A 14,115-nucleotide genomic window follows, 5' to 3' on the forward strand; every position below is an offset into this window, starting at 1 on the left:
CCTGCGGAGAACATCTGTCTGGGAGAAACCTTATTTCCTAGCTCAGCGATATTGCGCCTTAGGCAAACAGGCTGTAGTGATTTGTCCTGGTCGTTTAGAGGTGATGAAGTTCAATAATATTTTAAGCCTCAGATTTTCAGGGGTGGTAGGGGTAGTTCAGTGAGACACAACCAAAGTTCAAGACTCACTCCAGCAGCATCCACCATCAGGGTCCAATTAAAGTTCAGTTTGCATAGGCCATCTGGGCACCAGCGAAAAGGCCTGTTGCAGTGTCTTGTGTCTCTGCCACCACACAGGAAGTCAGCTAGCTGACCCTTGGAGTCCACTTCTTTGTCCTGAGTGCAAGAAGGAGCACTCTTGGTCACAGACAGAAGGTTTATTCCTCTTCTGTTCTTTCACAGGTCTAGAAAGTGTTCTGAAGTGGGCACCTGGGATGTCACATTTATGCCTCAAACTAGCTAATTGGTGATGATGACTTGTTGTCTCTCCCTAACCAATGGGGTAAAAGCTCCCAGGCTAATCCTACCCACTTTTGCAGCAGCTCCTGTTTACCCTACTGCAAAAAAGATGGGAAACCCTTCTCTCCGTGCACAGATCCTGTGTATCTACCCAGAGGTGTGACCAGGGTAATGGCAAGTCCTTTAATTTGTGGTCAAACTTAACCGGCTCTGGGGGCAGCTCTCCTCCCACTGGGTTTGGTGCCTGCCTGGCTGGGAGGGGAAATGCTGGGCCTTTTTTTCAGGTGTCAACATTTGCTTGCTACTGGGGAGACCCTTTGATGTAAATTATGGTGTGTCACGTTGGCTCTCATTGTACCAACTAGGCTGCTGGATTTGGGTGGGAGTATCCCCTGAATTGTGGGGAACTGAACTCGATCCCACCCCAAGTGACAACTGTTGGCCTAATCCGTTTCCAGCCAGCCAGCAACGCCACACCTATGCCCAAGAGCAGGGGTGGTTTGTGGCAGCCGGGCGGAGGGCATTGTGAACTCTCAGGGAAATGGTGGTGGATCAGATCTCTTCCTTTTCTCTCAGTTACATTCGTCTCACACATGCAAAGACAAACAGAAGCAGAGAATGGTTCAGTAAGATTATTGAATCAGCAGCGTCCTATATAAAACAACATGAACTGCAATAATTAGGATGATAAAACATACTTGAAGCAGAATGGTGACAATAAAAGTGTAACAAAAGAAAAGTCCCATCATAATGTCACTATACAAGATGTGTGATTCCTACCTACGCCACTAATGTTCTGTGTTAGAGCACAATAGGATAAGCCCTAATCTGCCCTTCAGGACCCCACGGGAAGACATCATCCCCCATACCTGAGTATGGCAGTAGTGGCAAAGCCTGTTGTCTATTGAGACACCCTCCCCATATAGGCCAGGGAACCGTCAGTCTCAGCAAGCAGCTGTAGAGAAGTCAGACATCATGTGATAGTGGTCATCTGGCTAGAACCTCCCTTTAAGGGGACGAAGAGATGTTTTTAAAATAAAACAGCTAGTGTTCTGAGAAAAGTGTCCCCATGTAAAAATTCATAAGTTTCTGTGAAATGTTAGAAATGCGGTGTACCACTCTGTGCCGGCAACCTTATCTTTTTGCAGCCTTGAACAAAGAACATAGTGAAAGAATGTTGTGCTAAGAAATGTAAATGCTTTCCTAAGTGAAAGAACAGCAAGATAATGGAAAATAAAACATCACCACAAATGTGATCGTTCTTAAAAGAATAAAATTGAATAAAATGAAATGTTACTAGGCTAAAGGACCAAGACAGCAGACCTAGTTGCTGAAATGACACGACCACAAACATCACTAAAATGGCTTCACTACTGGTGCTGGGTCCACACCAACTGGTCTTCCTGCCAGATGAACAAAACACATCCCTACACTGAAGCCTTTGTCTCTGCTCTGGAAGCAGTTTTCACAACTCATCAGTACCAATCCCTCATTGTGTTACTGCTAGATAGTTAATACAAATTAGCCTCCAGGAGCCTAAGACAGCGAAAAGCTAACTTTCTAAAAGTTACCTTTCATTGCTATTTATTAAAAATCCAACTTTACCATTGAATTGGGTTTTAAAAAAAATATTAAAAATAGTTGTTTAATCATTCTTCTAGCTGGTCCCTAACTGGAGAGAGCAAAATTAATATCTGGTATTGTTTCTCGGTGTTCCTGTATGGGCCAGGCAGGTTTCCTTCCAGTGAAAATAGGTTTTGGGTGCTAGTCACGCTAAAGAAGTTAACTTTTACATTTCTACATATCCTACTTTTAAATACTGTGTACCCTTCCTTGTGGGCTACAAGGCCTACATAGGAGTGACTTATTAAAATATACAAGGAAGGTTTTCTCCCGTCAAAAATGGTTATCTTGACATGTTGCATTGCAGGCTTTACACTGCAGCAGTCAAGCTACACCAGATAGGCCTGAAACCTCGTTTGCACTGCTCTGTAGCGGACACCACAATAAGTGCTGCAATTCACAAATGACATTTAACTTCCATGCTCTGTGTGCGCTTTATATGCCATAGGAAAAAAAAAAGTTTTTAACCATGTTTAGAGGGGAAGCACAGGCATTTTACTGCTGGTTAGTAGGAGTGCACAGAGCTCTAAAGCAAGCAAATTAGCAAAACAGATGCAGCAAATCTGGGGGCTATCATGCAAAAGATGGAGGTTTCCTACAATCATATCAATTGGCTCCCAACCCCTCATGTAATATATTGCACTGTGTTGCTTCCTAGCTAGGTTTGTGCTATATAACTATCAATACATACATAAATACCCACATGGGTTCCTGGCGAGATCACAACCAAGAAACGTGCAGAGCAACAATTGTGGAAACTGCCTCTATTGATGGTTTGTCACCATTAAAAACGTGTCTTTACTAGTTTTGTCAGAGAGACACAGGAGGAAAAACAGGACCTACAAGTGTATTGCTATCTTAGATTTCAATCACTACATTTCTCAAAAACACTTAATAGTTAAGGGTCTTGCCCACCTAAGCTAGGCATTACTGCAAAAGCATTGTTTTGTGTGTCCAGTCTTGTGAAGGGAGATTTTAGATACCTTATTCATTCTTGTAGGAGGCTGGACTGGCTTGTAGTGAGTACCAAGGGGTACTTGCACCTTGCACCAGGCCCAGTTATCCCTTATTAGTGTATAGGGTGTCTAGCAGCTTAGGCTGATAGATAATGGTAGCTTAGCAGAGCAGCTTAGGCTAAACTAGGAGACGTGTGAAGCTACTACAGTACCACTTAGTGTCATATGCACAATATCATAAGAAAACACAATACACAGTTATACTAAAAATAAAGGTACTTTATTTTTATGACAATATGCCAAAGTATCTTAGAGTGTACCCTCAGTGAGAGGATAGGAAATATACACAAGATATATATACACAATAGCAAAAATATGCAGTATAGTCTTAGAAAACAGTGCAAACAATGTATAGTTACAATAGGATGCAATGGGGACACATAGGGATAGGGGCAACACAAACCATATACTCCAAAAGTGGAATGCGAACCACGAATGGACCCCAAACCTATGTGACCTTGTAGAGGGTCGCTGGGACTATTAGAAAATAGTGAGAGTTAGAAAAATAACCCTCCCCAAGACCCTGAAAAGTGAGTGCAAAGTGCACTAAAGTTCCCCTAAGGACAAAATAGTCGTGTTAGAGGAATAATGCAGGAAAGACACAAACCAGCGATGCAACAACTGTGGATTTCCAATCTAGGGTACCTGTGGAACAAGGGGACCAAGTCCAAAAGTCACAAGCAAGTCGGAGATGGGCAGATGCCCAGGAAATGCCAGCTGCGGGTGCAAAGGAGCTTCGACTGGACAGAAGAAGCTGAGGTTTCTGCAGGAACGAAAAGGGCTAGAGACTTCCCCTTTGGTGGACGGATCCCTCTCACCTTGGAGAGTCGTGCAGAAGTATTTTCCCGCCGGAAGGACGCCAACAAGCCTTGCTACACGCAAATCGTGCGTTTGGCGTTTTTGGACGCTGCTGGGGCCCAGAAGGGACCAGGAGGTCGCAAATTGGACCTGAAGAGAGAGGGGACGTCGAGCAAGACAAAGAGCCCTCACTGAAGCAGGTCGCACCCGGAGAAGTGCCAGAAACAGGCACTACGAGGATGCGTGAAACGGTGCTCACCGAAGTTGCACAAAGGAGTCCCACGTCGCCGGAGACCAACTTAGAAAGTCGTGCAATGCAGGTTAGAGTGCCGTGGACCCAGGCTTGGCTGTGCACAAAGGATTTCCGCCGGAAGTGCACAGGGGCCGGAGTAGCTGCAAAGTCGCGGTTCCCAGCAATGCAGCCCAGCGAGGTGAGGCAAGGACTTACCTCCACCAAACTTGGGCTGAAGAGTCACTGGACTGTGGGGGTCACTTGGACAGCGTCGCTGGATTCGAGGGACCTCGCTCGTCGTGCTGAGAGGAGACCCAAGGGACCGGTAATGCAGCTTTTTGGTGCCTGCGGTTGCAGGGGGAAGATTCCGTCGACCCACGGGAGATTTCTTCGGAGCTTCTGGTGCAGAGAGGAGGCAGGCTACCCCCACAGCATGCACAAGCAGGAAAACAGTCGAGAAGGCGGCAGGATCAGCGTTACAGAGTTGCAGTAGTCGTCTTTGCTACTATGTTGCAGGTTTGCAGGCTTCCAGCGCGGTCAGCGGTCGTTTCCTTATCAGAAGGTGAAGAGAGAGATGCAGAGGAACTCGGCTGAGCTCATGCATTCGTTATCTAAAGTTTCCCCAGAGACAGAGACCCTAAATAGCCAGAAAAGAGGGTTTGGCTACCTAGGAGAGAGGAAAGGCTACTAACACCTGAAGGAGCCTATCAGCAGGAGTCTCTGACGTCACCTGGTGGCACTGGCCACTCAGAGCAGTCCAGTGTGCCAGCAGCGCCTCTGTTTCCAAGATGGCAGAGGTCTGGAGCACACTGGAGGAGCTCTGGACACCTCCCAGGGGAGGTGCAGGTCAGGGGAGTGGTCACTCCCCTTTCCTTTGTCCAGTTTCGCGCCAGAGCAGGGGCTAAGGGGTCCCTGAACCGGTGTAGACTGGCTTATGCAGAATTGGGCACATCTGTGCCCAACAAAGCATTTCCAGAGGCTGGGGGAGGCTACTCCTCCCCTGCCTTCACACCATTTTCCAAAGGGAGAGGGTGTCACACCCTCTCTCAGAGGAAGTTCTTTGTTCTGCCATCCTGGGCCAGGCCTGGCTGGACCCCAGGAGGGCAGCTGCCTGTCTGAGGGGTTGGCAGCAGCAGCAGCTGCAGTGAAACCCCAGGAAGGGCAGTCTGGCAGTACCAGGGTCTGTGCTACAGACCACTGGGATCATGGAATTGTACCAACAATGCCAGGATGGCCTAGAGGGGGCAATTCCATGATCATAGACATGTTACATGGCCATATTCGGAGTTACCATGGTGAAGCTACATATAGGTAGTGACCTATATGTAGTGCACGCGTGTAATGGTGTCCCCGCACTCACAAAGTTCAGTGAATTGGCTCTGAACAATGTGGGGGCACCTTGGCTAGTGCCAGGGTGCCCTCACACTAAGTAACTTTGCACCTAACCTTTACCAGGTAAAGGTTAGACATATAGGTGACTTATAAGTTACTTAAGTGCAGTGTAAAATGGCTGTGAAATAACGTGGACGTTATTTCACTCAGGCTGCAGTGGCAGGCCTGTGTAAGAATTGTCAGAGCTACCTATGGGTGGCAAAAGAAATGCTGCAGCCCATAGGGATCTCCTGGAATCCCAATACCCTGTGTACCTCAGTACCATATACTAGGGAATTATGAGGGTGTTCCAGTAAGCCAATGTAAATTGGTAAAAATGGTCACTAGCCTGTCAGTGACAATTTGAAAGTAATGAGAGAGCATAACCACTGAGGTTCTGGTTAGCAGAGCCTCAGTGAGACAGTTAGGCACCACACAGGGAACATATACATGCACACCTATGAGCACTGGGGCCCTGTGTGACAGGGTCCCAGTGACACATACATATAGGCCACAAACCTATGAGCACTGGGGTCCTGACCAGCAGGATCCCAGTGACACATAACAAACATACTGAAAACATAGTGTTTTCACTATGAGCACTGAGGCCTGGCTATCAGGATCCCAGTGAGACAGTGAAAACAGTGACAAACACCCTGACATACACTCACAAACAGGCCAAAAGTGGGGGTAACAAGGCTAGAAAGAGGCTACCTTCTCACACAACCCCCCCCCCAAACGAAGGACAATAAGGCTAACCTTGGCCAGTTGAGACTTTATTGTCTAAGTGGTGATAAGTAGAGAGTAGCTCTGCAATAGACTGGTTACTCCCTTTATCATCCACTATATGGTTACTTCCCTGTGGGGATGTAAACCACCCTGTTTGAAGTTTTTTAGCTAAGCAACAATGTGAAGATGTATTTTCAGAGTTTCTATCAGTAAGTTTTAGTTTAGAGCAGTGGGAATTGTCCACTGAACCTATTTGTAGTGATGGAAATGCCAGACAGGGATGCTGTCTCAGAAAAGCCATAGCTGGGCAAAAACTTTGTCCATCTGGCTGGAAGAGAGAACAGGGATGCTGTTTCTCTTGAGTTGGAGCAGGGCAGGGATGCTGTCCTATCAGCTCCACACTAGGGCAGGGATGCTGTCCTAAGTGTTGTGAGGCAGTGCAGAGTTTCTGCACTAAAGTTTCTCTGGGAGGGTTGGAGGGATGCTCCATGTTAACTAAAATTGTGCTCTTTTTCTCACCAATGTTAGTTATCCCACAGAGAGGTACTTCTACCTCAGGGAGTCCAGCTTTGCCAGCTGATGATTCCCTTGGAACAGGTGCCACCCCAGGAGAGGTTTCTCCCACCACAGGAATAGTATCCTGAATGGTAGGGTGGTTAGGGGATACTGTGATACCCTTTTTACCTGTTGATGGAGAGGGATCCTGAGTTTTCAGGCCTTCTCTCCTTTGCTTTTTCATTTCACTTGAAATGAGAGGGAACAATTCCTCAGGGATGCCCAGCATGGCTGCATGGGCATAAAACTCTACATCAGCCCAACCTGAGGCCTCTAGGTCATTACCTAAGAGACAGTCTACAGGTAAGCTAGGTGATACCACCACCTGCTTAGGGCCAGTAACTCCACCCCAACTAAACTGAATTATAGCTAAGGGAAGAAACTTAGTGGAGTTATGGACATCAATAATCTTATACTGTTGTCCAATGATGTGTTGTTCAGGAGGCACTAGGTTTTCAGTCACCAAAGTGAAACTGGCACCTGTGTCCCTGTAGGCCAAGGCCTCAACACCATTTATTGAAACTGTCTGCCTGTACTTATCCATTGTAAGGGGACAAGCAGCCAGTGTGGCAAGGCCAATGCCACTAGGTGTGACAGAAACTGTCTTGGGACTGATTACATCAGTTTCCACTATGGACCCATAAGTGAACCCAACTACACCCTTTGCTTGACTGTTGCCAGCAGTCCCACCACTAGTACCACTACTGCTAGGGGCACTAGAGCTTGATGTATTAGTGGTGGTAGGCTCAGGGGGTTTACCTGGACAGGACTTATCCCCTGGCCTATGGCCTCTATTTTTACACACAAAGCACCAAGGCTTTTTAATGTGTGCAGGTTGGGAAGAAGAGGAAGAATTTGTTTTATCCCCACCCTCTGAAGAGTGTTTAAGATTTGAAGTGGGATCTTTGGTTTTACCCTTATCCCCATGCTTATCTTGAGATTTTTCACCATCTTTCTTCTTATTGCCATCCTTGTCACCCCCTGTATGAACTTTGCTGTTCACCCTTGTTCTGACCCATTTGTCTGCCTTCTTTCCCAATTCTTGGGGAGAGGTCAGATCAGAGTCTACCAGGTACTGGTGCAACAAATCAGACACACAATTATTAAGTATATGCTCTCTCAGGATTGTGTTATACAGGCTTTCATAATCAGTAACTTTACTGCCATGTAACCACCCCTCCAAGGCCTTCACTGAATGGTCAATGAAATCAACCCAGTCTTGTGAAGACTCCTTTTTGGTCTCTCTGAACTTTATCCTGTATTGTTCAGTGGTTAAGCCATAACCATCCAGGAGTGCATTCTTAAGAACTGTAAAATTATTGGCATCATTTTCTTTCACAGTAAGGAGCCTATCCCTACCTTTTCCACTAAATGATAGCCGTAGGATAGCAGCCCACTGCCTTTGAGGGACATCCTGTACAACACAGGCCCTCTCAAGTGCAGCAAACCACTTGTTAATGTCATCCCCCTCCTTATAAGGGGGAACTATCTTGTGCAGATTCCTGGAATCATGCTCTTTTGCAGGATGACTATGGGGAATACTGCTGCTGCCACCATGGGTATCTAAACCCAACTTCTGTCTTTCCTTCTCTAATTCTAAAGACTGTCTATCCAAATCCAGCTGTTGCTTCTTGAGCTTCAGTCTGGTTTGTTCCACTCTCAATCTATTGAGCTCCCTTTCTAACAATCTGTCATCAGGGTGGGTGGGAGGGACATTTCTAGATACAGAGGTATGATGGGAATGAACAGAAGGAGACCTGTCCCTTACAGAGGGCACCCTAACAGCTTGGCTACCAGCATAATGTGAGAGCACACCATCAGTATGGTGTGATTCAACCTCTGTACCAACTATGCTAGACTGTCTAGTAATGGGCAGGCTGAGAAGTTTCTTTCCTGAACCTTTTCCTGGGGGAGTCCCTGGATCAGATTGAGAACCATTAGCTACTTTTTCACCAGATTGGGCACTTATGGCCTTATCCTGTACTCTAAGCATATTAATTAACAGTTCTAAGGAAGGATTCTTCCCTACACTCAAACCTTTCTCTATGCAGAGACTCCTTGCTCCTTTCCAGCTAAGGTGATCATATGCAATTTTGGACAGTTCAACATTTTGGCCTGTACCAGACATTTTTTAGAGAGAGTTAAAGTGATAGAAAAAGAGAAAAAAGTTTTCAGAACTTTTTGGAAAGACAGAAAAAAAACTTTTTAAACTTTTAAGAACTTTTTGAAAGTTTAGGAGTACTTTTCAGCACTTAGAAAAGAGTGAAAAGAGGAAATGCAAAACTTTTTGGCTATGTGTATATACACTGACCTTGTTTTGTATATTTTTCTCTCATGAAAAGTACAATGACAAGAGTGGTAAGTAGTCTCAAGCACTTATCCCACCACTGCACAACCAATGTAGGAGGCTGGACTGGCTTGTAATGAGTACCAAGGGGTACTTGCACCTTGCACCAGGCCCAGTTATCCCTTATTAGTGTATAGGGTGTCTAGCAGCTTAGGCTGATAGATAATGGTAGCTTAGCAGAGCAGCTTAGGCTGAACTAGGAGACGTGTGAAGCTACTACAGTACCACTTAGTGTCATATGCACAATATCATAAGAAAACACAATACACAGTTATACTAAAAATAAAGGTACTTTATTTTTATGACAATATGCCAAAGTATCTTAGAGTGTAGCCTCAGTGAGAGGGTAGGAAATATACACAAGATATATATACACAATAGCAAAAATATGCAGTATAGTCTTAGAAAACAGTGCAAACAATGTATAGTTACAATAGGATGCAATGGGGACACATAGGGATAGGGGCAACACAAACCATATACTCCAAAAGTGGAATGCGAACCACGAATGGACCCCAAACCTATGTGACCTTGTAGAGGGTCGCTGGGACTATTAGAAAATAGTGAGAGTTAGAAAAATAACCCTCCCCAAGACCCTGAAAAGTGAGTGCAAAGTGCACTAAAGTTCCCCTAAGGACAAAATAGTCGTGTTAGAGGAATAATGCAGGAAAGACACAAACCAGCGATGCAACAACTATGGATTTCCAATCTAGGGTACCTGTGGAACAAGGGGACCAAGTCCAAAAGTCACAAGCAAGTCGGAGATGGGCAGATGCCCAGGAAATGCCAGCTGCGGGTGCAAAGGAGCTTTGACTGGACAGAAGAAGCTGAGGTTTCTGCAGGAACGAAAAGGGCTAGAGACTTCCCCTTTGGTGGACGGATCCCACTTGCCGTGGAGAGTCGTGCAGAAGTGTTTTCCCGCCGGAAGGACGCCAACAAGCCTTGCTACATGCAAATCATGCGTTTGGCGTTTTTGGACGCTGCTGGGGCCCAGGAGGGACCAGGAGGTCGCAAATTGGACCTGAAGAGAGAGGGGACGTCGAGCAAGACAAACAGCCCTCACTGAATCAGGTCGCACCCGGAGAAGTGCCAGAAACAGGCACTACGAAGATGCCTGAAACGGTGCTCGCCGAAGTTGCACAAAGGAGTCCCACGTCGCCGGAGACCAACTTAGAAAGTCGTGCAATGCAGGTTAGAGTGCCGTGGACCCAGGCTTGGATGTGCACAAAGGATTTCCGCCGGAAGTGCACAGGGGCCGGAGTAGCTGCAAAGTCGCGGTTCCCAGCAATGCAGCCCAGCGAGGTGAGGCAAGAACTTACCTCCACCAAACTTGGGCTGAAGAGTCACTGAACTGTGGGGGTCACTTGAACAGCATCGCTGGATTCGAGGGACCTCGCTCGTTGTGCTGAGAGGAGACCCAAGGGACCGGTAATGCAGCTTTTTGGTGCCTGCGGTTGCAGGGGGAAGATTCCGTCGACCCACGGGAGACTTCTTCGGAGCTTCTGGTGCAGAGAGGAGGCAGGCTACCCCCACAGCATGCACAAGCAGGAAAACAGTCGAGAAGGCGGCAGGATCAGCGTTACAGAGTTGCAGTAGTCGTCTTTGCTACTATGTTGCAGGTTTGCAGGCTTCCAGCGCGGTCAGCGGTCGTTTCCTTATCAGAAGGTGAAGAGAGAGATGCAGAGGAACTCGGCTGACCTCATGCATTCGTTATCTAAAGTTTCCCCAGAGACAGAGACCCTAAATAGCCAGAAAAGAGGGTTTGGCTACCTAGGAGAGAGGAAAGGCTACTAACACCTGAAGGAGCCTATCAGCAGGAGTCTCTGACGTCACCTGGTGGCACTGGCCACTCAGAGCAGTCCAGTGTGCCAGCAGCGCCTCTGTTTCCAAGATGGCAGAGGTCTGGAGCACACTGGAGGAGCTCTGGACACCTCCCAGGGGAGGTGCAGGTCAGGGGAGTGGTCACTCCCCTTTCCTTTGTCCAGTTTCGCGCCAGAGCAGGGGCTAAGGGGTCCCTGAACCGGTGTAGACTGGCTTATGCAGAATTGGGCACATCTGTGCCCAACAAAGCATTTCCAGAGGCTGGGGGAGGCTACTCCTCCCCTGCCTTCACACCATTTTCCAAAGGGAGAGGGTGTCACACCCTCTCTCAGAGGAAGTTCTTTGTTCTGCCATCCTGGGCCAGGCCTGGCTGGACCCCAGGAGGGCAGCTGCCTGTCTGAGGGGTTGGCAGCAGCAGCAGCTGCAGTGAAACCCCAGGAAGGGCAGTCTGGCAGTACCAGGGTCTGTGCTACAGACCACTGGGATCATGGAATTGTACCAACAATGCCAGGATGGCATAGAGGGGGCAAATCCATGATCATAGACATGTTACATGGCCATATTCGGAGTTACCATGGTGAAGCTACATATAGGTAGTGACCTATATGTAGTGCACGCGTGTAAGGGTGTCCCCGCACTCACAAAGTTCAGTGAATTGGCTCTGAACAATGTGGAGGCACCTTGGCTAGTGCCAGGGTGCCCTCACACTAAGTAACTTTGCACCTAACCTTTACCAGGTAAAGGTTAGACATATAGGTGACTTATAAGTTACTTAAGTGCAGTGTAAAATGGCTGTGAAATAACGTGGACGTTATTTCACTCAGGCTGCAGTGGCAGGCCTGTGTAAGAATTGTCAGAGCTCCCTATGGGTGGCAAAAGAAATGCTGCAGCCCATAGGGATCTCCTGGAATCCCAATACCCTGGGTACCTCAGTACCATATACTAGGGAATTATAAGGGTGTTCCAGTAAGCCAATGTAAATTGGTAAAAATGGTCACTAGCCTGTCAGTGACAATTTGAAAGTAATGAGAGAGCATAACCACTGAGGTTCTGGTTAGCAGAGCCTCAGTGAGACAGTTAGGCACCACACAGGGAACATATACATGCACACCTATGAGCACTGGGGCCCTGTGTGACAGGGTCCCAGTGACACATACATATAGGCCACAAACCTATGAGCACTGGGGTCCTGACCAGCAGGATCCCAGTGACACATAACAAACATACTGAAAACATAGTGTTTTCACTATGAGCACTGAGGCCTGGCTATCAGGATCCCAGTGAGACAGTGAAAACAGTGACAAACACCCTGACATACACTCACAAACAGGCCAAAAGTGGGGGTAACAAGGCTAGAAAGAGGCTATCTTCTCACACAACCCCCCCCCAAACGAAGGACAATAAGGCTAACCTTGGCCAGTTGAGACTTTATTGTCTAAGTGGTGATAAGTAGAGAGTAGCTCTGCAATAGACTGGTTACTCCCTTTATCATCCACTATATGGTTACTTCCCTGTGGGGATGTAAACCACCCTGTTTGAAGTTTTTTAGCTAAGCAACAATGTGAAGATGTATTTTCAGAGTTTCTATCAGTAAGTTTTAGTTTAGAGCAGTGGGAATTGTCCACTGAACCTATCTGTAGTGATGGAAATGCCAGACGGGGATGCTGTCTCAGAAAAGCCATAGCTGGGCAAAAACTTTGTCCATTTGGCTGGAAGAGAGAACAGGGATGCTGTTTCTCTTGAGTTGGAGTAGGGCAGGGATGCTGTCCTATGAGCTCCACACTAGGGCAGGGATGCTGTCCTAAGTGTTGTGAGGTAGTGCAGGGTTTCTGCACTAAAGTTTCTCTGGGAGGGTTGGAGGGATGCTTCATGTTAACTAAAATGGTGCTGTTTTTCTCACCAATGTTAGTTATCCCACAGAGAGGTACTTCCACCTCAGGGAGTCCAGCTTTGCCAGCTGATGATTCCCTTGGAACAGGTGCCACCCCAGGAGAGGTTTCTCCCACCACAGGAATAGTATCCTGAATGGTAGGGTGGTTAGGGGATACTGTGATACCCTTTTTACCTGTTGATGGAGAGGGATCCTGAGTTTTCAGGCCTTCTCTCCTTTGCTTTTTCATTTCACTTGAAATGAGAGGGAACAATTCCTCAGGGATGCCCAGCATGGCTGCATGGGCATAAAACTCTACATCAGCCCAACCTGAGGCCTCTAGGTCATTACCTAAGAGACAGTCTACAGGTAAGCTAGGTGATACCACCACCTGCTTAGGGCCAGTAACTCCACCCCAACTAAACTGAATTATAGCTAAGGGAAGAAACTTAGTGGAGTTATGGACATCAATAATCTTATACTGTTGTCCAATGATGTGTTGTTCAGGAGGCACTAGGTTTTCAGTCACCAAAGTGAAACTGGCACCTGTGTCCCTGTAGGCCAAGGCCTCAGCACCATTTATTGAAACTGTCTGCCTGTACTTATCCATTGTAAGGGGACAAGCAGCCAGTGTGGCAAGGCCAATGCCACTAGGTGTGACAGAAACTGTCTTGGGACTGATTACATCAGTTTCCACTATGGACCCATAAGTGAACCCAACTACACCCTTTGCTTGACTGTTGCCAGCAGTCCCACCACTAGTACCACTACTGCTAGGGGCACTAGAGCTTGATGTATTAGTGGTGGTAGGCTCAGGGGGTTTACCTGGACAGGACTTATCCCCTGGCCTATGGCCTCTATTTTTACACACAAAGCACCAAGGCTTTTTAATGTGTGCAGGTTGGGAAGAAGAGGAAGAATTTGTTTTATCCCCACCCTCTGAAGAGTGTTTAAGATTTGAAGTGGGATCTTTGGTTTTACCCTTATCCCCATGCTTATCTTGAGATTTTTCACCATCTTTCTTCTTATTGCCATCCTTGTCACCCCCTGTATGAACTTTTCTGTTCACCCTTGTTCTGACCCATTTGTCTGCCTTCTTTCCCAATTCTTGGGGAGAGGTCAGATCAGAGTCTACCAGGTACTGGTGCAACAAATCAGACACACAATTATTAAGTATATGATCTCTCAGGATTGTGTTATACAGGCTTTCATAATCAGTAACTTTACTGCCATGTAACCACCCCTCCAAGGCCTTCACTGAATGGTCAATGAAATCAACCCAGTCTTGTGAAGAC

General features: G+C 47.0%; 1 protein-coding gene across 1 annotated transcript in view; it reads left to right on the forward strand.

Annotated features, from left to right (window-relative positions):
* Nucleotides 1-14,115, forward strand: part of LOC138283037 (uncharacterized) — a 69,414-nt gene that overhangs the window by 13,819 nt on the left and 41,480 nt on the right. The window lies entirely within an intron of this gene.

The sequence above is a fragment of the Pleurodeles waltl genome, chromosome 2_2, assembly GCF_031143425.1.
Source record: "Pleurodeles waltl isolate 20211129_DDA chromosome 2_2, aPleWal1.hap1.20221129, whole genome shotgun sequence".
NCBI classification, from domain to species: domain Eukaryota; kingdom Metazoa; phylum Chordata; class Amphibia; order Caudata; family Salamandridae; genus Pleurodeles; species Pleurodeles waltl.